The 23,794-nt window shown below is 37.9% G+C and overlaps 1 non-coding gene across 1 annotated transcript; it reads right to left on the bottom strand.

Annotated features, from left to right (window-relative positions):
* Positions 1-13,007: 13,007 nt before the first annotated feature.
* Positions 13,008-13,109, bottom strand: LOC130034824 (U6 spliceosomal RNA). Its single transcript, XR_008794162.1, has one exon. It is a non-coding gene; the product is annotated as a U6 spliceosomal RNA (small nuclear RNA).
* Between the last annotated feature and the right edge of the window lie 10,685 nt (positions 13,110-23,794).

The raw sequence follows: 23,794 nt of genomic DNA on the forward strand, positions 1-23,794 counted from the left end.
AACTGTTCTACCCCGGGGGATGTGTTCAGTTATATTCCCTATTGGGACAGTCAGTTGATTTTGCTTTGTCTACCATATCAACTGTAAATAAAATAAGATATTGAAAAACAGTATGACTAATAAATTAGAGCTTCAACTTCTGTTATTACAAACTCATGTATACGCCATGTCAGGGGCCTATAGGATGGATAGTTCAGTGTATATATTCTTTCTTGTAAATTTCAAAAATACTAAGGATTTCAAAAATCATACACAAACACACACACACACACACATATATATATGTAAGTTGCAAGTAAGTTGCATAGAACTGGTTTTGAGAGAAGATAACGGTATTCTGAGAGAGAGTTGGAGGATTCTGTGCATGGAGATGGAAGCCAACAAGCAAAAAGACACTGCTCTGGTTGCAGTGAAGCTTCCGTCGTGGTCTCTAAGAGTGAAGGGGGTTTGCTATGCACAGGAAGAAGCCCCCCTTGGTAGTCTAACAGTGACAGTGAAACTAGGGCTTCTGCATATTGGATGTGCCGATAACATAAATGCGCTCATCTTTGACTCATTTTCCCTGCACCATAGGTAAACAGGCAGCGATACAGCAGAAACACAAGGGTCTGTTCATATAGTTGTGCATTAATATGTTTGTAATACTGACTTGTATATTCAAGGTAGGAGAGCATGTTAAGTCATATTCTAACCTGTTTCCTAGACATGTTAACATATAAAGTCAGTCATTAATTATTTTGCTAAGATAGTTCCATTGGCAAATCAAAAATAAAAAATTATAAAAATTCCAAAATCAGAAACAGATAAATAGACCAGAATTTTCTTACTCAAACAATCTATTTTCTTTTAACCAGAAAAAAATGTTCTTTTTAGTAAAATTAGTTCAGTTTGTAGACCCCTTGGATATATTTCTCTTAGGATGTTTACAAATGTGTCTCTAAGTTTCAAGCATAATATTTATTAGTATTCCCTATCAGATGAATACTTCTTCTTTCCTTTCCCTCCTCACACTACTTCTATTCTTTCCTTTCTTATTTTTAAAGATGTGCCTTTGTTTTTTATGTATTTATCCGTCTAGCTATGCATGATTGCTGAAATAATAAAGGGTGCAAAGAATATATGTGGAAAGATATTGGATATTACACCCTAAAATTGTCATGGGGTGGAGCAGTACAGAGTATTTGCATTTTCCATGCATTTGTCCAACCTGGGTTCAATCCCTGACATTCCATATGGTCCCCTGAGAATTCCAGGAGTGATTCCTAAGTGCAAAGTTAGGAGTGAGCCCTGAGCACAGCTGAATGTGGCCCAAAAAACAAACAAAAAAAAATTGTCATCCAGGTTATTTTGCCAAGTTCTCATATATATGTATATATGTATATACATATATGTGTGTTTGTGTATGAAGTAGACAGAGGCTAAGTTAATATAATGCTATGCACAGCACATCTGTTAATGTCTGGGTCAGTGTCTTATGAAGTTCGTTCTTGATATTTTTTCCTACTTTTTACTGAGTCATGTGCTTTATAAAACTGTTAACGATAGATTTTGTGTATTCAATGTTCTAACAACTCCAGAGTGTCAGTTTTCTTCCACCAATGACCAATGGATGTTTCCTATTTACCCTATACACACACAGAAACACACACACACACACACATACACACACACACACACACACACACTGCAAACTTGGTTTTGTAGGCCAATTCTCTGGTTCTGTTGCCTCTGGTCATTTGTTATTGTCTTGAAATGTTTCTTTAATATCTTTCTTACTTTCAAACTCTCCTTCTGCAGCTCAGACTGAGGAGGAAGTTTCTTCTTAAGGGATTTCAGATTCCCTAAAGGCTGACAGAGGAAACCATCTTAGCCATTGTCCTCTCCACCATCTGCTTCATTCCCTTCTAAGAATAAATTTTCCTTCCTTATTTTAACATTTCTTTTGAGCCCTCTTATGAAGTAGTTATCCCCCCTCAAGTCAGAACCAACTGAAAATTTCAACAACTAAATAGTTATATTCAAACAATATTTTTTCCTGGTCAAGGTCATACACTATTTAAATTGGGTTCCAGTTTTTGGTAAGAATAGTATAACGACTTTACACTTATAACATGATAAGTGTGATGAAATATGCTTATAATGTGCCTTATTGTAATATTTTAATAGAATAATTTTAATGGAATTATTAAGTAAACCGTATCACTATACCACTGTCATCCTGTTGTTCATAGATTTCCTTGAGCAGACACCAGAAACGTCTCCTTCGTCCTAGCCCTGAAATTTTAGAAAGTGCCAACTTAAATAATTCATGTAATCCTCTCTCAGATTTTATACATGGGTCAATAATGATATATCTGAATTTATTACAAGAATGTGGAGGAAACCAAAAGACATATAAGAATCTTTGAGAAGGAAAATTATACACACACACACATGCACACACATCCACATGCACACAGTGCCAATATATATATGCATATATATCAACTTGAAAGGAAACAATCTTCTATCTTACACATAGACTCCTTCACATGAGGCAGTCGGTTCTCCTGCTTTGTTCTTTCATTCCTCAGATCCAGCACCTCCGGGTTCAACTTTCCATTGACACGCGTTTATAAACGAGTCAAAGATAAGTGCATTTACGTTATCGGCACATCCAATATGCAGAAGTCCTAGTTTCACTGTCACTGTTAGACTACCAAGGGGAGCTTCTTCCTGTGCATAGCAAACCCCCTTCACTCTCAGAGACCATGATGGAAGCTTCACTGTGGCAATGTTTATTAGCTCGTTGGCTTCCATCTCCATGCACAGAATCCTCCAACTCTCTTCCAGGATACCGTTATCTTCTTTCAAAACCAGTTCTATGCAACTTACTTGTAAATGCTAGCCTAAGAATTAGAATTCTCAAACCTTCTTTATCTGAGTAAACTTATAATCCTTCTAAAATATAGCTATGCTGACTCACATCTCTCCTTGCTGACATGTAAGCTCATCTATCGTCCCTGTTCCAGAGACCCAAAATTAAATCCCAAAGATCAACTAGCTGAAAAAAATTTCTCAGGTACCTGGTTGCAGCTGAGACCTCCAGGGAGATCTCAGTATGGGACGGGCCAATTTCTCACCTTCCCAAAGCCCCAGCAGTTGCATGCTCTGACAGCTGTTGAATGCCTCGGGCTGGGCTGCCCAGTTAAATATTCTAGATTTTCTGGGGCGACATCTCCAAACTCTACAATACTAAGATCTCAGTAGCAGGATACCAGATTGGATGGGATGTTATGCAGAAGCCAACTCATATCGATAACAATGACATGAACTCTGAAGGCTTAACTAGCAACAACAGCTTAATAAACTCTCTGATAAGGACTTAATTTCCCCATGGTGAGATACAAAAATTTTCACAAATTTTCTTTTACTGAAGTACTTTTTGATCATTCTACTAACCACTTAGTGGTAACAAGCACTGTCACTGTCACTGTCGTCCCGTTGCTCTTCAATTTGCTCAAGCGGGCCCAGTAACGTCTCCATAGTGAGACTTTGTTGATACCATGTTTGGCATATTGAATACGTCCCAGGTAACTTGCCAGGCTTTGTGATGCGGGCTAGATATTCTCGGTAGATTGCTGAGCTCTCCGAGAGGGGCAAAGGAATCGAACTCGGGTCTTCCATGTTGGCTGCATGCAAGGCAAATGCCCTACCCGCTGTGCTATCACTCCAGCCCGGTCACAAGCAATATCAAATAAATTGTGATGGGCTTGTTATGGGGACTGGTTTGAGGGGCCGTTGGGAAAATGGAGACAACGGTGGAAGGAAGATGACAGTGGTGGTGGGATTGGGGTTGGAATTTTGAATGCTTGTGACATCATCATAAACAACTCTGGAAACAACAGTGTTTAAATAAAGTGAAGAAAAAAAAAATAAATAAAATACAGCAATTCCATGAACTAAAAATGAGAGAGAATTTTAAATGTCTTTGGTTCTTAGAAAAGTGTCATGCTCTGGTTTCTGCAGCAGATTTGTTTCAAACTAAATCAACCCTGCAGACTGTTCACTGTAGTTTGCATTTTTCTCAGGTCCCTTTGTCCAGCCAGTAAAGGGGCATGGGGAGGGTGACTGGGTGAAATATACGAATATGCATTTTTGGACTGTGTAATGGATTTTTATTACTGTTGAAGACTGTGGGGATCCATTAATAGACCTGGGGGGGGGGAATGTTCTCCAGGTGGGCCTGACCTGTTTTCTGTAGGACCAGGAGGAAAAAATATTCTCATCTCAAGATATGTCTCATTAATTCCAGCAGCAACAAAGGGCTGTGAATAAATGATTCCTAGTAAAGTGCAGGTAGAAATGGACCTTCTCTTCAAAGACCAACCCTTATTTATATATAGTGTTAATTTTTATTAGTGAAACACTATGAGGTACAGTTGTAGACTTACAAATCTTTGTGCTTGGGTTTCAGTTATACAATGATTAAGTACCCATCCCTCCACCAGTGCCCATCCTCCACCACCACGGGTCCCAGTATCCCTCCCACCCCAATCCCCCCATCCCACCCTGCCTCTGTGGCAGGGCATTCCCTTTTGTTCTCTCTCTCCTTTTGGGTGCTGTGGTTTGCAGAAGAGGCCTTGAGTGGCAATCATGTTCGGTCTGTAGTCTACTTTCAGCATGCATCTCCCATCCTGGGAGGATCCTACCAACACCCTTTATTTGGTGCTCCCTTCTCTATCTGAGCTCCCTTTTCCCCTAGCATGTGTGGCTGGCCTCCAAGCCATGGAGAAAAATTCCTAGTACTAATCTTGGCCACTCTTGGATGTTAGTCTCCTATTTTGTTACTTTATGTTCCCCAGATGAATGCAATCTTTCTATGTCTATCCCTCTCTTTCTGACTCATTTCGCTTAACATGCCCGAGAACAGATGACTGGTTAAAGAAACTTTGGTACACTTACACAATGGAGTACTATGTAGCTGTTAGGAAAGATGAAGTCATGAAATTTACATACAAGTGGTACTACAAAGACCAACCTTTACATTTTTGTGGGGTAATGGACACACCCAGAAATGCTCAGGGTTTACTCCTAGTTCTGTGCTCAAGAATCTCTCCTGGCAGAGATTGACAGACCTATAGGATGCCAGGGACAAAACCTGGGTTGGCTACATGCAAGGCAAGTGCTGTGCCTGCTGTATTATCTCTGACCCCTAACGCCCACCCTTAACAGCAAGATCTTTGGGAGATTCATTTTTACCTGGTGTTCTATTTAGAAAAGCCACTGATAATTTGTCAAATATTCAGTATTTTTCTTGGAACCTTATCCTTCTTTTCATGTGAAAAATTATTTCATCTAGTTCTGATATTTAGATTTCTCCTTTCAGTTCTTTCTTTCTATGAAATCGATGCCCCGTGAAGAGCACAGCGGGAGACGTGTAATTTTTCATAGATGATCTCTCGCCTTGTTGTTCCTGCTGACTCTTCATAAAATGAAAAGCCTCTTCTAAAGATGATTCTAGAATATCATATCTCCTTTAACATGATTAAACTGTTGAAGAATGAGATCTTTTTCTTCCAATTAGTCTACATTGTATAGCAAGATTCCACCCCCCCCCCCCCCACCGACTTGCACTATGTAGTTGGATTTAACAATGTAAAAACTTCTGTTCCAAAAAGAAAGAGATCAATACAATTGCCTGGTATTGTGACTCAAGCTGTTATTTCCCTGGAAAACATACAGATATAAGAGTGGACCAAAACTCTGGATTTCAGCCACATTGCCACAACCATGAATACTCTAGAAGACGCAAACACAGTAGAAGGTTAGTCCACCACTCCCGCAGCCCAAGTTCTAAATTCCAGCAGAAAGCTATCCTGGGACGATATATTCTGCCTGCTAACAGCAAACATATCAGACATCCCAGCCATCCTCCAGAAACAACTGCTTATTCCTAAGACTTCCTTTGCAGTGAAAACCTTCTATTTACTTTAAATTTTTTCTCTGAATATTTTTGGATCAGATAGTCCTGCAGCTAGAGTGCTTGCCCTTACTTGGCTGAACAGGGTTCAATCCTCAGCTTCCCATGTGATACGGAGCACCAGTGGGTTTGACCCAAAAACGAAAATACAAACCGATCTTTAATTTTAAATTCAGAAAACACAGATTAATGGAACATGGAGCTCCAATATAAACAGATTCAGCAACAATTACCCAGATTCAACAATTACCCTGTATGAATTGCCTTGCTTTTCTTCTTTTCTCCCTCCCTGTAATCTCATTTGCAATAAAATACAAACCTCATTTGTAATAAAAATATGAGATCTTTCATTTTCCCTGTGAATACTTTGTAAATGACTAGTTAAGGAATAGTATAATTTTTGAGACCGAATTATATTCATCCTTCAATAATTGAAATGCCTAGAAATTTTTCATTTCACAATGCACATGTATATTTAAATATCCCAATTATATTTTGTATATATTTCTGTGCATGAAATACAGCCGGTATATCCATGCAAATTTTACATATACTATAGGGCTAGAGTGTAAGCACAGTGGTAGGGCGTTTGCCTTGCATGCAGCCAACATGGCCGACCCGAGTTCGATTCCTCCGCCCCTCTTGGAGAGCCCGGCAAGCTACTGAGAGTATTTCGCCCGCACGGCAGAGCCTGGCAAGCTCCCCATGACGTATTCGATATGCCAAACACAGTAACAACGAAGTCTCCAATGGAGGCGTTACTGGGCCCGCTCGAGCAAATCAATGATCAACGGGAGGGTCTTTACTTTACTTACTTTATACTGTATGCATATGGCACTGTATGTCACTATGTATACAGTAGTTTTCATTTAGCAGTGTGTTACCTTTGGTCAATTGTCTGAAAATACTACATACACTAAATTGTTTTCAGAGAAAACAACCATGTTGATATCTATAATACTATAACATTTATAGTATTAATGGTTGCTTTACTTATTAGCTATTGTTGTTGATTTCTCACTGTGCCAAATTTATAAATTTGGCTATTATAGGTATCAATGTATGTCTAGCAGGAAATAGACTTTATAGAAGGTTCAGGACTGTCCCTTGTCCTGTCATCCACAGGGTCCCCTTCAGATAAAGGGGAGACTGCTGTGTATATTAATATTTCACATGGTGGTTTTACACATTATATGCACCCATCTACCAGTCCAGAAAGTCACTGAAGATGACAAAACATTGTTTTTAATTATGTTTTATCTAAAATCCCCAAATACAATGCCTTAGGCTTTGTCTTGACTTTAGTATTTGGAGACTGCTGTTCTGATTTGTTGTGGGAAGGGTTACCAACAGGGTTTACCCAATATATCCTCATTATTGACTCATTATCCATTTTTCTGAAATAATACTGATATTCTTGTCCTTCTCCCTGAATAATGTGAGGAGACAAATGAAAATCAGTGTGTTATGATATTGGTAAAAGTAGTTTGGACTCTTTGTTAAAGTAATAAGTGACAGGCTTCTACCATGTGAATTTATTCTCCTCCAAAAAATGATAAATTTGGAAGATAACATTAGCCTAAGTAAAGGTTCTTTTTCTTAAAGTTTCTTTAGGGATTCATTAGTTAGCTAATAGCTCTCAAGGTGAATATTTCTTTATATTTTTAAATTTATATTACATTTGTTGTAGTTTATATAGTATAAAATACAATTTTAATTGATATATTTTGAATTAATATTACAATAATTTTTATTTGATACTATAATATGAAAACATTCCCTTTATTCTATTTCCTTATTTGTTCATTTTTTCCAAAATAATGAACTCATAAAATTTTAGTTCAATGGATTATAACCGATTACTATAATTATTTTTTATATTCACTTAATCACTTAACTTCCCGTTAGTCGTCGATTTGCTCTAGCGGGCACCAGTAACGTCTCCCTTTGTCACTGTCACGTGCTAGTGTAGCCCAATGGCATCTGTTCGCTCTGGGAACATGAAGAGCCTCAAACCGATCATTCATGATCTTGATGAGGAAGTCTGACCATCTGGTAGGTGGGCGGCCACACGGTCTTTTGACATCCCGTGGGATCTAGTCGGTAACAGCTGTAGTCCAGCGGTCGTCTTTAAATCTCATTACGTGGCCAGCCCATCTGATTTTTGACACCTTGGCAAATGAGGCAGCGCCCCTGATTCTTGATCTTCAACGGATGTCGGAACTCCAGATTCTTTCTCTCATTTGAGTGAAACGTGAAATTCCAAGCATAACTCTTTCAATTCCTCTTTGGGAGACCCGAATAGCATTCTCTTCCTGTTTGTGTAGGGCCCAGGTCTCTGAGGCATAAGTTAATGCAGGAAGAACAGTGGAATCAAAGAGATATGCCCGGAGCCGGAGGTTCTTCGTCCTGTTAGCTATTTCTTCGACATTCTTGAAGGTGTTCCAAGCCGCTCTCTTCCTCCTGCGCAGCTCGGGTGCCAGGTCATTTGTCACGTTGACTTCTCGACCTCGGTACACATAGCTGTTGCATTCGGAGATGGTCGTTCCGTTGAGAGCTAATGGGGCATCAGGAATGAGGCAGTTTCTCATAAACATTGTCTTCATAAGAATCAGCTGTAGTCTTGCCTTTCCACACTCACGGTCAAAGTCAGCCAGCATTTGTGCCGCTTGGCTGATGTTTGGTGTTATTAGAATGATGTCATCAGCAAAGCAGACTTGGTGTAGTTGCCGACCATCTATCTTCACTCCCATTCCTTCCCATTCCAGTCGACGCATGATGTTCTCGAGGGTGGCACTGAAGAGTTTCGGTGAAATGGTATCACTCTGCTGAACCCCTCTCTTGACATGGATGATTACTTTTTTGTAGAATGGTGAGATCCTGGTAGTGAATCCGCAATACAGCTCACGGAGGATCTTGATGTACTGGGCTTGAGTGCCCTGATTGGCTAGGGCTTCAATGACTGCTTCCGTCTCAACAGAATCAAAGGCCTTCTTTAATTTAATGAACGTTAAACAGAGCGGCATCTTGAACTCCCGAGAAACCTCAATGAGCTTGGCTATCATGTGGATATGGTCGATGGTGCTGAATCCTTTGTGGAACCTGGCTTGCTCGCATGGTTGTCCTTCATCTAGTGTTCTTCCAATCCTATTTAGGATAACTCGAGTGAACAGCTTGTAGATGACAGACAATAGGCAGATATTTTTTATATTACTAATTTCTTTTAATAATTTTAATTCACTAGCTTTTTCTTACTTTTGAGCACAAATAAAGCTCCAAAATCATGCCCTTTTAAAGATTTATACATAGCAAAATGAATTTATCCAAATGTTTATTTACACTTACATATATTTAAATTCCTTAACACTGTCTTGTGCATACCAACATTTTTTAATTGTGAGAAATGCTCCAATGCTTTCCTTTAGAAGCATTAAATTATTAAATTTCATTGAGATTAATTTTCTATAGGAATGAGGAAACAATTGCAGTTCACTTGTGCATTGCCTGTAGCACTGTCCTCCCATTGTTCATCAATTTGCTCAAGCAGGCACTAGTAGCGTCTCCCTTGTGAGACTTGTTACTGTTTTTGGCATGTCGAATACACCACAGGGAGCTTGCCAGGCTCTGCTGTGTGGGTAGTAGTATACTCTCAGAAGCTTTTTGGGCTCTCAGAGATGGACAGAGGAATCGAACCTGGGTCGGCTGTGTGCAAGGCAAACGTCCTACCCGCTGTGCTATTGCTCTAGCAGTTCACCTCTACACAGTTATTAGTTAGTATAGCACTATTCATTGACAAGATTTTTTTCCTCTATTTTAAAAGTTAATTGTTCTACATAAATAATTCTGAGCTCTGTTTGGATTCAATAACAATTGACCATTCCCTCACCAAAAATTGCACTATATAGATTACAGTAAATTTATATCTCAAATATTGAAATTAGACAGTGTAAATTGACAACTTTGTTATTCTTTTCCACCATAGTTTTGACTTGGCCAATACTGCAAGTACCTATTTATTTTAGAACCACCTTTCTAATATTTTATTGTTTGATTTTGGACCCCAGATGGTGATGCTCAAGAATTATTCCTGACGCTGTGCTCAGGGAACCCCTCTCGTGGTACTCAGAGGACCATGTAAAAGTCAAGGATGAACCCTGTTTAGCCACTTGCAAGGAAAGCACCTTATCAACTATTTTATTTATCTAACACACCTTTTAAGATTTTACAGAAAATTCTCATATGAGAGTTGGGGTTGTGTTGAATCTCAAGTCAATTTTCAGGGAATTTACATATTATTAAGTTTATTGAGTTTTCCTATTCTTAAACAATAAATAACGTCATACATTTATAGTTTTTAAGATTTCAGCATCAATTTATAAATCCTAGTGTACAGGTTCTGCACATTTCACTTTAAATATATTTCAGGGGCTGTAGCGATAGCACAGAGGGTAGGGCGTTTGCCTTGCATGCGGCCGACCCAGGTTCAATCCTCGGCATCCCATATGGTCCCCCAAGCACCGTCAGGAATAATTTCTGAGTGCAAAGCCAGGAGTAACCCCTGAGCATTTCTGGGTGTGACACAAAAAGAAAAAAATATATTTCATATATTGTATGACTTTCATTCTATTTAAATGGTACTTTATTTTATTTTTCAATTGTTCACTAAGTTCCCTACAAAAATATATTAGAACTGGTTTTTGTGCTTTCTATCCTATGAAATACCCAACCGTCCCATGCTCCAGGCCACTTTCCACATGCTCTGGCCGAGCCTCACACATGAGTGAACATATCCCTAGACACACCATAAGATATTCCTTACCCATTTTTCATAATTACCACACCATATTTGATGGGGTTCATACCGTAGGCAACAAATCATAGAGGGAAATATATACATATATATACATACATATATACATATACATACACATATCTCAGGGAGCCCGGCAAGCTACAGAGAGTATCCCACCTGCATTGCAGATCCTGGCAAGCTACCTGTGACGTATTTGATATACCAAAAACAGTAACAATAATGGGTCTCATTCCCCTGACCCTGAAAGAGCCTCCAATATGGCAGCATTGGGAAAGACAAGTAAGGAGAGGCTGCTGAAATCTCAGGGCTGGGACGAATGAAGATGTTACTGGCACCTGCTCGAGTAAATCGATGAACAACGGAATGACAGTGATACAATGATACAGTGATACAGTGAAATACCAATTTGGTGATGGACATAATTGATAATAATGTATATCTTCACTTTGTTTCCATTTTGAGGGTAAACAATTAATATTTGACTGTTAGAAACAATGCCAGTTATAAGTTTGTCAGATGTTTATCAAAATTAGGTTGCTCCCTTCCGTTAGTTAAAAAATTTTTTCTACTCACAAATGAATGTTAATTATTAACAAAGACTTCTTTGCCATATGGGATATTCTATTCTATTCTATTCTATATAAAAATTTATCCTAAATTTTTATAATTCTGTGATGAAGAGATTCAGAATTGAGACTTTACTTAGTCTGACTGCTGTACTTTTGGCGAATGGGATTGATATGTGCATATCAATCTCTTGATGGTCTCAAGTGTGCAAAAACTCAATGACATTGCAAGCCTGGACCATTCTGATGATGATCAACATTCCCACAACCCTCTGAACTGCTGTAAGATTTTCAGCTACCAAAGCATCTCTTTCCTTTTATTTTCTTATCCACCTATCCCTCCACTCTTTTCTGCTTATCCCTTGGTCCAAATGTGGCATATCCAAGGACACTAGCATCAGTATCCTTCTGAATCTCTATGCATCCACTGCTCATTTATCCAAGAGGATAAATCTTCCTCCACCTCCTCAATATAGACTACTGATATACTCTGAACACCTACTCCCAGCTGTGACTTACTTCCACTTCAATAATTACTGCTTCAGTTGCTAACTGAAGACAACTTTATGCTCCTGAAACTGAGCAAATTCTTCTGCTCTTCTTACACTAATCATAATTTCTAAAACAAGTTCTAGAACTCAGAACTTCAACTTTCCAACACTGCCTCCTCATTCATCCTCTGAATACAGAACACCCTTTGATAACATTTGTATCTTGTGGTTAGTCTGCTATGTCGCTTAATTATTTTTTAACTTGAAAAATATTTAGGGACTGAAGAGAAGGCATATGACTTACACACAGTAGCTAGGTTTGATCTCTCACACCCAAAGGAACTTTTCTGAGTCAGTTCTGGAGTTATCCATGAGCTCAGAGCAGGTGTAAATTCTGAGCAGGTGTAAATTCTGAGCAGGTGTAAATTCTGAGCATGTTCCAAAGCAGAAATACATATGATTCTATTTTTCTATTTTTATTGACGCCTCATCATTTCTAATGGTACTGAAGTAGCTATTTTATAGGTTGGTAGTTTTACACCAACCCCTCCACCAGTGTTCCAAGAACCCTTCATAATTTTTCCATTCTCTCTCCATCTCATTCCTCAGTTCCCAATTCTAGTGATATTATCTCAGAATTTGTTTCCATTGGGATTTGCCTAATAACTTACTTTATTTCCTTATATACCACATAATTATTATATTTTATCTTTCACTATTTAAATTGCCATGAGATTTCTGTCTTCTTCCTACATACAGATTTAAAAACCTGTCTTTTAACTTCATTGATATTTCTTCCCTGGTGTTCAACTTGCTGTCAAATCAACCCAAAACAATTTTTATTTTATATATTACATTCTGAATGCTGTAATTTAAATCATTATTTTTGGTTTTGATTCATTGTTATTATTATTATTTTTTTAAAGTTTCAGTCACTGTGCTTTACAATTTTGCAATACTGACATTGGTAGGGTTTTATGAATCAACACCCCAAAACTACATTCCCAGCTATGTTTAGGTTTCCAATTAAGACTGTTCCAAGACCCCACAAAAGGCCACCTTCCTTCATTAACTCTTCTTGTCCCTCCACCAAAATCTCATTCCCATGGTCATTTTTGTTCAGTAGAACAATTAGGTTCTGTTGCTCTTAATCATTTTTACTCCTTTACCATGCAGAAACTATGGAATGCTTCACGACTTTACATGTCATCCTTGGCAAAAGCCATGCCAATTTTCTCTGTATTGTTCTAATATTAATATTTATATGCTGCTGAAATGAGCACAGAATATATTATTCTTTACTTATCATGCATATATTTTACTTTCTGTCTTTTTTTCTATTTCTGTATATATGTCTAGAAATAGAAAATTTAATTTCTGTGTTTAGTAATCTTGATACTATGCATTTGAGTTTTTCTATCATGTTTTCTTTCTTAAGAAATGTTTGCTTTCTTTAAACCTTTTTGTTTTAGATGCTTTAACCTATTAAGATTTGGGGGTTAAGTTGTATCTAAGGCTAACATAGTGCTAATGATAAAGTTGTCTTTTTAATAATGTGATCTCTAGTATGGATTCTTGGTAACTTATAACTCCAAGAATTCTCCAATGCCATTGTCTTTTCAAAATGTGTAACTACTAAGTACCTATATTCTACTAAATCCATTTCTGCACTTATTCTCAGCTTAGTAGCTGAACAAAGACTAAAACATTGTATGCAGTTTTCTGGGACTCCTTTTTTATGCATCATCCTTCACTTTGCAAACAAATCTCTCAACGGTAACTTTATATGTTTTTATACAAATTTTTATCTTAATCTTCCAGAAAGATTGTTATTCTTCACCTGGGCTTCAGTTACAGTGTTGACTTTGGAAGGAGCTCAAAAACAGAAGCTCAAATTGATATTGAGCACAATTTATATTTTTTTATCCTTTTCAATTAGTACATTCTACTCTGCCAGCATGCATTTGTTCCAGCTGTCCAGTTTTATTGATTACTAAAAGTAAAGTAAAAAAATTTTATGTTCGTGATTCTAATACAGCTAGGTGTTGAGGTTATTAATTTTTAATGATTGCGTTCTAGATTTTATATTTCCAAATAAAATTTTCGATATGCCAGACACAGTAACAACAAAGTCTCCAACGGAGACGTTACTGGGCCCGCTCGAGCAAATCGACGATCAACGGGAGGGCCTTTACCTTTACCTTTACCTTAAAATTTTTGCATTATAAAATTTTGAAACAAATAGAAAGTCATGAAATAAAAATTATTAATAATTTCAAAATTTAGAGATTCAACTTTATGTCTTTTGTGCATAAATACATAAGTATGTATGTATTTATTTAGGTATACGAGCATATATGGGCTGGAGCGATAGCACAGTGGTAGGGCGTTTGCCTTGCATGCAGCCAGCCTGGCTGAGCCGGGTTCAATTCCTCCGCCCCTCTTGGAGAGCCAGGCAAGCTACCGAGAGTATCTCACCTGCCCAACAAAGCCTGGCAAGCAACACGTGATGTATTCGATATGTCAAATACAGTAACAACAAGTCTCATGATGGAGATGTTACTGGGCCCGCTCGAGCAAATTGATGAACAATGGGAGGACAGTGACAGTGATGAACATATATACTTAAAGGGTGTATATAATAAAAGTGGATTCATATTATATCCCTCCAAGATTTTATGAAAATTATTCTATATGAGAAAATAATTTTCCATCAACATCACACAATTATTTTAGACTAAACTTTCCTGAAATGCAAGCAGTGCCACTAGAGTTATAAAGAGTTCAATGTCTGATAAAACTGGTTTCCTTTATTTCTTAAGACAAAAAATTCAAGTTAATTACAATGTACATATGCACTTTTAAAAAATTTTATTCTGTTTGGGGTTTTGGGGCCATACCTGGATGTGCTTATGTCTTATTTCTGGACCTGCACTCAGAGATTCTTCTTGGAGATGCTCAGAGGACCATGTGGGTTGTGAGGGATCAAACCAGGGTTGACCACGTAAAGGCAAGTGCTTTACCCGCTGTACTACCTATATAGTTCTTTCAAAAATAGGTGTTAGTGATTTTGTTTATTTTTATTTTGAGGACACACACGTGGTTCATGTATTTTATTCCTAGGTCTGTGCTCAGAAGTCACTCTTGGTGGTGCTTGGAGGACCATATGAGGTTCGAACCTAGGCTGGATATGTGAAAGGCAAAATTCCCTACTGTTAGAACTATCCCTCCAGCTGTTATTTTTTTATTCTTATCTGATTAGGTACTTCTTACAAGCCATGTATTACTTGTACTTAGAAAATTAAGTTAAAATTATTATAATTGGGTAATTTTTCTGATGAAAAATTGGCAAATCTTTAGAGATTTATGGCATTGGTTCAATGTATTAAACTGCCTGGTTTGGGTTCATTGCCTTAGCTACTATGGTATCTTCCGAAATCATAAAAACCTGCAATATGAAGGAAAATTTAAAGGAAGGAATCTGTTCTCAATTCAGAAGTAGTAAAAGGTCAATCTGTTTCATGGTTGCCTGCTCTAAAAATCTTTTGAATAGACTTACAAATATTTTTCTTCCTCTCTTTCTTCTCTTATCTTTTCTCTTGCCCACGTATACAAACTTAGATGCCAGATTATCTACTTATCTTCAACAAGTTCATATTGTTCTGCTTATAAGAACGTGCAACTGAAAGTTTTCTGATGCTTCAATACACAGAAGCCACCTCTGAACTAATTTCACAGGCAAGACCACAGCTGTTGTTCACCCAGCTTTGAATTAGTTCAATATATCCTATCTGTTTGGGTGGATGCTATCGATTTGCCTCATTTATCTGTGCTAACAGAATCTTTTTGGGAGGAAAAAAATGGAGGGCAGAAATGGGGATCGAGAAGGAAGCAAAAGAAAATAATTCATTTTAATTTCAGTTATACTGTTACCAGATCTAGCATGTCATTCCCCCAAACTGTCTTTATTTTTGTTTGGACTTTTGAGTCACTTAATCTATACAGATTTTCTGCATCATAAGTTACTAATTATCTCAAAGAAAAAATAGTTTTGCTCATATTCACTCCATTCCTTCAACTTCTGATGAAGTAATTTAACCCGTTGTTTAACTCATTGTTTAGATTCTTTTACCACTCATTTTATTCAAGGCATTTTGTTCTTAGGCATGTTATGTATTTTACCCAAGGCATTTTGTTCTAAGACACATTATTTCATATTAGGTCTGTATTCTTATTTCATATTTAATATTCAAGGTATTTTATATTTGGACTGTATACATTTATTTTGACTTTCACAATTCAAATGACTAAAAATGACATCATACACCATGGAAGTTTAAGTAATTTCCCATGCCTCAAGCAAAGAGTCCTATATTTTTGTTGTACAGATTATATTTATCAGAGATTGCTGTCTGTTCAATCATGAATCAGATGTTGAGTAGCACAAGGATGTTGGATCTATAACATCATACTAAAATATGATTTTAAGCTATGGTCTTAACCCAATATAAAAACTAAAACATATTTTATTTTATAGCCTTTAGTTAACTCCAAAGAAAATAAAACAAAATAGAATCATGTATTTTCTGATGTTTAAAAAATTAGTTAAATGTCTTGTATTAAATACCTTTCTACACATACATACACATTCATCATTTCACTCTGTTTGACCATTTTCTCACTGTACGCATATGTATATTTTCCCATATGTACACATATGCTGTCATCCTCATTTGGAAATCAACAAAGTTCTTCCTCTCCTTTTTCTATTTCTTCTATTTCTAATTATTAAAGGTACCAGAATTCCCCTCAGTACATGTCTTCTCTCTCATAGTATACTCTTTCTTTCCTTGGTGATTTCATCTAATGAGTGTCATAAATATCAGCAATTTGAAGATGTATTTGAGTCCTATGACTGCTGTAACCAGCTGTAACAAACTCAGTGACTAAAATAACAAAAAGATGGTTCTCCTTTGCTTCTGGAGGTCAGCAGTTTAAAATCAATATCATTGTAATGAAACCCAGGCATCAGCAGGACTGAGCTCTCTCTAGTGATTCTGGAGAAGAATTTATTTCTAGCCTTTACCAGCTGCTGGGGCAGGGGCATTCCTTGGTGATGGATCTCCAATGTCTGCTGTCCATTCACATTGCCTCGTCTCTTTTCTAGATTACAATCTCTCTCTTACATGGACACCTGAAATGATATTTAGGATCCACTTAGATGATCCAAGATAATTTCCCCATGCCAAATTCCTTAACAGCATTTGTTTTATAAAAAATAAAGTTATTGATGCCAGGACATAGCATCTTTGAGGGGTGTTTTTATATCATTATAGATTAGAATTCAAACTTAAGCATGTATAACTCCATGGCTTGATACTCAAAGTACGATGATGCCTAAATTTACTGTGTCTTGTGTGACACTTTATGATCTCATCCCCATGTTCTCCTGTGGGTCCGCTGTGCTTTGAGCATGCGACTCTCTGCCCTTTGTTTCTCAGGGACATCAAATAACATTTTTAGGACTCCTAGAGAACTTTGCTCTCTACTACCTCCAATGAGTAACGGTCACTATTCTATTTTACTCCTCCTCCATGCCATCACTGTCTTCTATCATCTTTCTTCCATCTTCTCCCACTCACCATCCTCTTGTCCCACTGCAACCCACAGTCACCCTGTGTCTCCTCTTCATACAAAACCACTCTCAATTTTACAAGGTGTTTGCAAAGAGCATATCACAATACAGCAAATTCAAAACAAAAGAAAAATAACAAAAAAAAAGTTTATGGTTACCCAGGACAGTAGAATAAACTTAACAAATCGATGACCATAGAACATTCTACCCATTTACAGTGGCCAAATATATTTTATACAAATAAGATACAAGTATCATGACGAGTCATTAGAGTTCCAGTGCTAAAACTATTCTCTTTACTTATTGTTCTTTGACTATTCTCTCAACTGATTTTAAAAATCTTGTAAGGTTTTGTCCTTCTCAAGTGATCATCGATGTCAAGAGAAGAGTTTGGCAGGGTGATACCATTTCACCGAAACTTCAGTGCCACCCTCGAGAACATCATGCGACGACTGGAATGGGAAGGAATGGGAGTGAAGATAGACAGTTGGCAACTACACCAAATCTGCTTTGCTGATGACATCATTCTAATAACACCAAACATTAGCCAAACGGAACAAGTGCTAGCTGACTTCGACCATGAGTGTGGAAAGGTCGGACTCTAGCTGAATCTCACAAAGACAATGTTTATGAGAAACAGTCTCGTTCCTGACATTCCGTTCGCTCTCAACGGAATGACCATCTCTGAAGGCAATAGTTATGTGTACCTAGGTCGAGAAGTCAATATGACGAATGACCTGGTACCTGAGTTGCTCAGGGGGAAGAGAGAGGCTTGGAACGCCTTCAAGAGTGTCGAAGAAATAGCTAAGAGGATAAAGAACCTCTGGCTCCGGGCACATCCCTTCGATTCCACTGTTCTTCCTGCATTAACATATGCCTCAGAGACCTGGGCCCTACGAAAACAGGATGAGAACGCTATTCAGGTCTCCCAAAGAGGAATAGAAAGAGCTATGCTTGGAGTATCACGTTTCAGTATCAGTATCAAATGAGAGAAAAAATCCAGAGTTCCGACCTTCATCTACGGTCAAGAATCAGGGACACTGTCTCGTTTGCCAAGGCGTCAAAAATCAGATGGTCTGAACACATAATGAGATTTGGAGATGACCACTGGACTATAGCCGTTACCCACTGGATTCCAGGGGATGTCAAAAGACCGCGTGGCCGCCCACCTACAAGATGGTCAGACTTCTTCATCAAGACCCTGAACGATCGGTTTGAGGCTCTTCTTGTTCCTAGAATGAACAGACGCCATTGGGCCACACAAGTACGAGACAGGGACAAATGGAGACATTACTGGTGCCCGCTCAAGCAAATCAATGATTAACAGGAAGTCAAGTGATCAAGTAATCAAGATTTTGTCTATAAAAATTAAGTATGGATGAATGATTGTGAGCTGATAGGCCCCAAGCTTTTCCTTTCCTGAGCTGTTTATTCACTGCAAGTTCCTGATGCAGAGATCTGATGCTCACACACACACACACACAAATTTAATACCTGAGCATAGAACTATTCGATAGCGTTATGTAGAGTGTAACATGATTGTGCCACTTATTTTTAACTTTATGATGATGATGATGAACTTTTTTTTGGATCGCACCTAGCTGTGATCAAGACTTACTCCTGGCTTTGTGCTCAGAGATCATAACTGGTAGGCTCTGGAGGCAATATGGAGTGCTGGGGATTGAAAAATCTATTATTATAAAATTAGTAACTTATAAGTGCTTAAAAAGATAGGTCGGAGCGGTCCTCTTGTAATCTTAAGTTTTTAAATTTTTCAACGTAATTTTTTTAAAGCAACTACTAAGACAATTAGTGTTCTTGCTATTGGTTTTAGGACACCTGAAATCTAGTGAATTCATTCTAGTTTCCACCACACCTGAAGTTAAAGAGGCCTTCCCTGAACAGCTCATACTTGGCCCTTGGGTTTAGAACATACTAAGTTCACCTCATCAAAGTTTTAGACAAGAGAGATGCCCAGGTTTTCTTCCCTCTTGTCATGGATACATTTTCTGCGAGGGAATTGGAGCATGTCTGCTCCTTCTTCAGACAATTCCAAGACCCTAGCAAATATTTAGCATTTACCAGACACTTAATAAATACGGGGCAGCCAAAAGCAAGCAAGAAACTCAGCGAGCTGGCTATTTTGAGGGACTAGAGAGTAATCAAATGCATATCTCTTTTTAATATTCTGGTTTTATTGCCATCCAGATTTGCAGGCATTCTTTCTATGGGGTCTGTAAAAGTTAAATTGAATTTATGTTAGTATCTTGAAATTCACAAATGAAAAGATGTAGCAGGTGTTTAGAAAATGTGGATGGTGCAGGGGACTTTATTATAAATGTCAGGTTGGGTTCTCATATTACCCTGCACAAGCTTATAGTAACGCTTCTTAGTATAGACTTGGAGAAAAATAAAATGTGTAATTCTGTTAGTGGCTTGAAAAGAATTAAAATCTGATAAAAGGCAGGTTTTGCGGTTTGTAAACCGTCATAATCGCTGAGTAGGAAAGTTGATTTCTCCACATTTAGTATATTAACTTTCTTTTATTGTGTGAGAGAAATAAAAGGTCAGATGAGTTATTTTTATTTCTTCTCAAAGTGAATTTCTAGTCCTTATCTATTTATCATCCAAAATAGACCCCAGCCATTTTTCCTCTTAGCAAGGCTTAAACGATCAATGTCACCTGGGGTAGGTCTTGGCTGAGTCCCACACAGGACAAAGAGAAAAATCACACTTTCACTCACCATAGAGAGTTACCCAGAGCTTTTGTCTCTAGGTCAAGGCTGTTTTGGATAATCATGTAACTCTCCTTATATGACTCCAAGCAGGGCAAAATCTGGGTTTTAAAGGATTGATTGTTGCTTTGACTTTTTTAGAGCTATTCATTTCTAAAACCCAGAGCAAGACCCTGTAGTTACAAACTTAAGTGAATCAGACAATTGGATAAATACACACACAAAGAACCAGACCTACTGGGAACTAAAATGGTTATATTTTGTAACACTATAATTTATAACTTGCATAGCTACAAAAGAGGCAGTGGATCCTAAATTATCTTTAGAAAAAAATCACAGTGCATAAAGTCATCCCTTACACAGAGAAACCAGTGAGTGACTGGTATTATTTCTTCTGATGTAAGGAGTTATTTCTGAAAAAGACTTCCTAGTGACCTGCGGCCTCTCACATTGATTCAGGTATTATCTGCTTTGGGGTGAGGGATGTCGCCACTCCCAGCCACTCATGTCTCTTCATTCTTGATGCAGGATCAGCATGAGGTGTTTGTGGAAACCAAGCCTCCTCCTGGCTGATTGTTGGTCATCGGCACCTCCCATCAGCAATGTGGCCTCCCAGTTAATGAAAAGTTACCCCCACATTTCCAGACTTCCTCCATGTGTCCTTGAAGGGCCCCTTTTTCTGCGTGGGCCTAGTCGAATGCTCAAAGGGATGGACAGTGAAACCTTGTGGCTCACCAATTGTGCATTTTCTCCTTTATTGATATTTGGGCCAGACAGGCATCTTCTAGTCATTCTTCTCTGTGTCATTCTTGGGGTTTTAAGTATAAACTGCTTCTGGTTTATAGCAGGGCTCAATTTCAAAGTTTATTTTCAAATCTGTTGGCATTTCAACAATTTTTGGTGTTGTTTTAGAAAAAAAGGTAATAATGTTGGTTAGAACCCAAAGTCAACCTACCATAAGTCTATGTGGTAGAACCAAAATATGGGTGCTAGGAGATGAAAAAAAGAAGTTGTTGAAATTCTTAAAAATTACATGGCATTTCTTGCCAATACATCTGGGGGTCTCAGACTATACAAATCTATTTATGTTAGTCAAGTGAGGGAGGTAGGCGGGGGTCTGGGGAGTTCTGTGATGAAACTTTCAGACCACAGCCTCATAGATCTATGTGTCTCTAGGAGAAACTCTAGTGACACCGAGAAAAATGCAGAATTTGACCTTCTATGAATAAAATTACAGCATAGCACTTCATGCTACTGCATTCGGTGGACACACATGCACTGAGAACAAGGAAATAATAGGTACCACACTGGAATAATGATATGTTTGAGAACAATTGAAAAGTCTTTACTGTAATTGGGGCAGAAAGAGCTTGGAGGTATTGAAGATCTGATGAGTCAAGAAGCTCACCCCACCTAGACAGCCTAGAGAACACAAGGATCTTCTGATGTAAGAAATGTTTTCTTACTAAAATTGTTACTAGCACCATTGTTTTGCAAACTGTCTTAATCATGAGAAACCCTTGAACCACTTGCTAAATGCAGATGTTCAGGTCTGACTAGGAACCAGAATCATGAAAACTCTCAGTCAGCAAGTAGAGATTTCCTGGGATGCTAATAACTGCTCTCTGCCCACAGAAGCCTGCCATCCACAGATTCCTGTACATTGTTTTGGGAAGGTGGTAGAGTCTGTAGGGGTGTAGATGGAGTGTGTCAAGCTCTGCCTTTCTTCTCCACAGTTAAAAATGGAAAGTGCCAGGAGGAAGGACTGTCTCCCACAAGAAACAATTGGAAAATTCTTCAAGACAAGTTATGTATTAATTCAATAATTTTTTCATGTTCTCTTGCTTTGATTTCAGGATGTTCATCCTTTTGCTCTAATTAATTGCATTATTTTTATATTTTTAAGAATTGTCTTCATTTCATTTTAATTTGCAATGTCATTCCGTTGATGTGATTGAGATCTTTCCACTGAATTCAAAATTAGCACAACAGTATCATAATCGATAAAAATTTATTGAGCAACTATTAAAGTTAAGATCTAGAATGAATGATGAACTTTGATAAAATATAATAATGAATAGGATCACAGCTATTAAATATTTTCAATTAGAGAAGAGGCTAAAGACCTAAGAATTTAAGGCGTAGGTACAGAAAAACACTGATCTGAAATCCAGAAAATACCATTGACTTTTGGGTGGTGCAGGGTGTATGTGTGTGTGGGGGGAGGGGGGGGCGGTCATACCTGTGGAGATAATCTACCTGGTCTGTCTTTTTAAAAAAGCATTGCAAATTTCAGAATTTCCAAGAAGTTTAGGAATTTGACCTTCAACTGAGCATGTAGCCTTATAACAGAAAAACCCATGTGACTATACAAGTCACACAATAATAATTGTCCAAAAATAATAATAATTAACTGGGTGATAATAATCTCTGAAAATCTGAAGACTTTGAACAGTTCTTTGAAAAAGCTGGCTGGAAGAAAGAGTAATACGAAAAATGCTAGTAGTGTATGTATAATAGTATAGACAAGACATTGTGGTGTGCAGAACCCTGAAACATCTTGAGATAAGCAGTCATCTGGGTGACCCATACTGGCAGCAAGGGAGTCACACCAATAGGGAGCACCTTTGATATGCTGTGATGAGAAGTCGCTTACTGCTTTGATATTTCGCCTCCACACACATAGCCCCCAATTTAATCATGGGAAAACGATTAGACAAAACCAGATTAAGGGACATTCTAAAAAACCTCTGACCAATAATTTTGGAAATGATGAAGATTACTTGGAGCAAGGAAAGGGAGAGAAACTGATTTATTGTGGACACGTGGAGTTGGAGTTTGTTTCTTTTAAATCTGCCCTAACAAATATCTTTGTGGCAACATATTTAAAACATTCACATTGGGGCTGGAGCGATAGCACAGCGGGTAGGGCATTTGGCTTGCACGCAACCGACCAGGGTTTGATTCCCAGCATCCCATATGGCCCCCTGAGCACCGCCAGGAGTAATTCCTGAGTGCAAAGCCAGGAGTAACCCCTGAGCATCGCCGGGTGTGACCCAAAAAGCAAAAATAAATAAATAAATAAATAAATAAATAAAAATTTAAAAAAATAAAACATTCACGTGAAAAGTGATAGCTGACAAAGGCTGCTTACAATCTATTTTATGACTTTTCTATACATGCATTTGGGTTTTTTTCTCTGTTGTTGCTTCTCCTCTTTTCTGCTTTCTCTGGTTTTAACTAAGCATATTACACAATTTTACTTTACTACCTCTTAAGCCTAGTGATGGTGCTTTAAGATGATGCTTTGAGATACTCAGCTTCTATATCCACAAAATGGGATACTTTCGAATTTCAGCCTTCAAGCAGGACCTAGAAATAATGTAATGTGCATATAATTGTCATATACTAGTTTCTTGTTCCTTTGGCTGTAATTAATGCTTATTCAATACAGGGTATGTTCATGCAATTAATCTGTATTGGCTCATTGCATCTCATAAACGCTACTGAGGGAGATACTAATTCTTTATAGATAAAGAAGTAATCAAGCTACCTGCCTCAGATAACACAGCTAGCAAGTGGTAGGGTTGGT

This window comes from Sorex fumeus, unplaced genomic scaffold (assembly GCF_029834395.1).
Source record: "Sorex fumeus unplaced genomic scaffold, SorFum_2.1 ptg000061l, whole genome shotgun sequence".
Lineage (NCBI taxonomy): Eukaryota > Metazoa > Chordata > Mammalia > Eulipotyphla > Soricidae > Sorex > Sorex fumeus.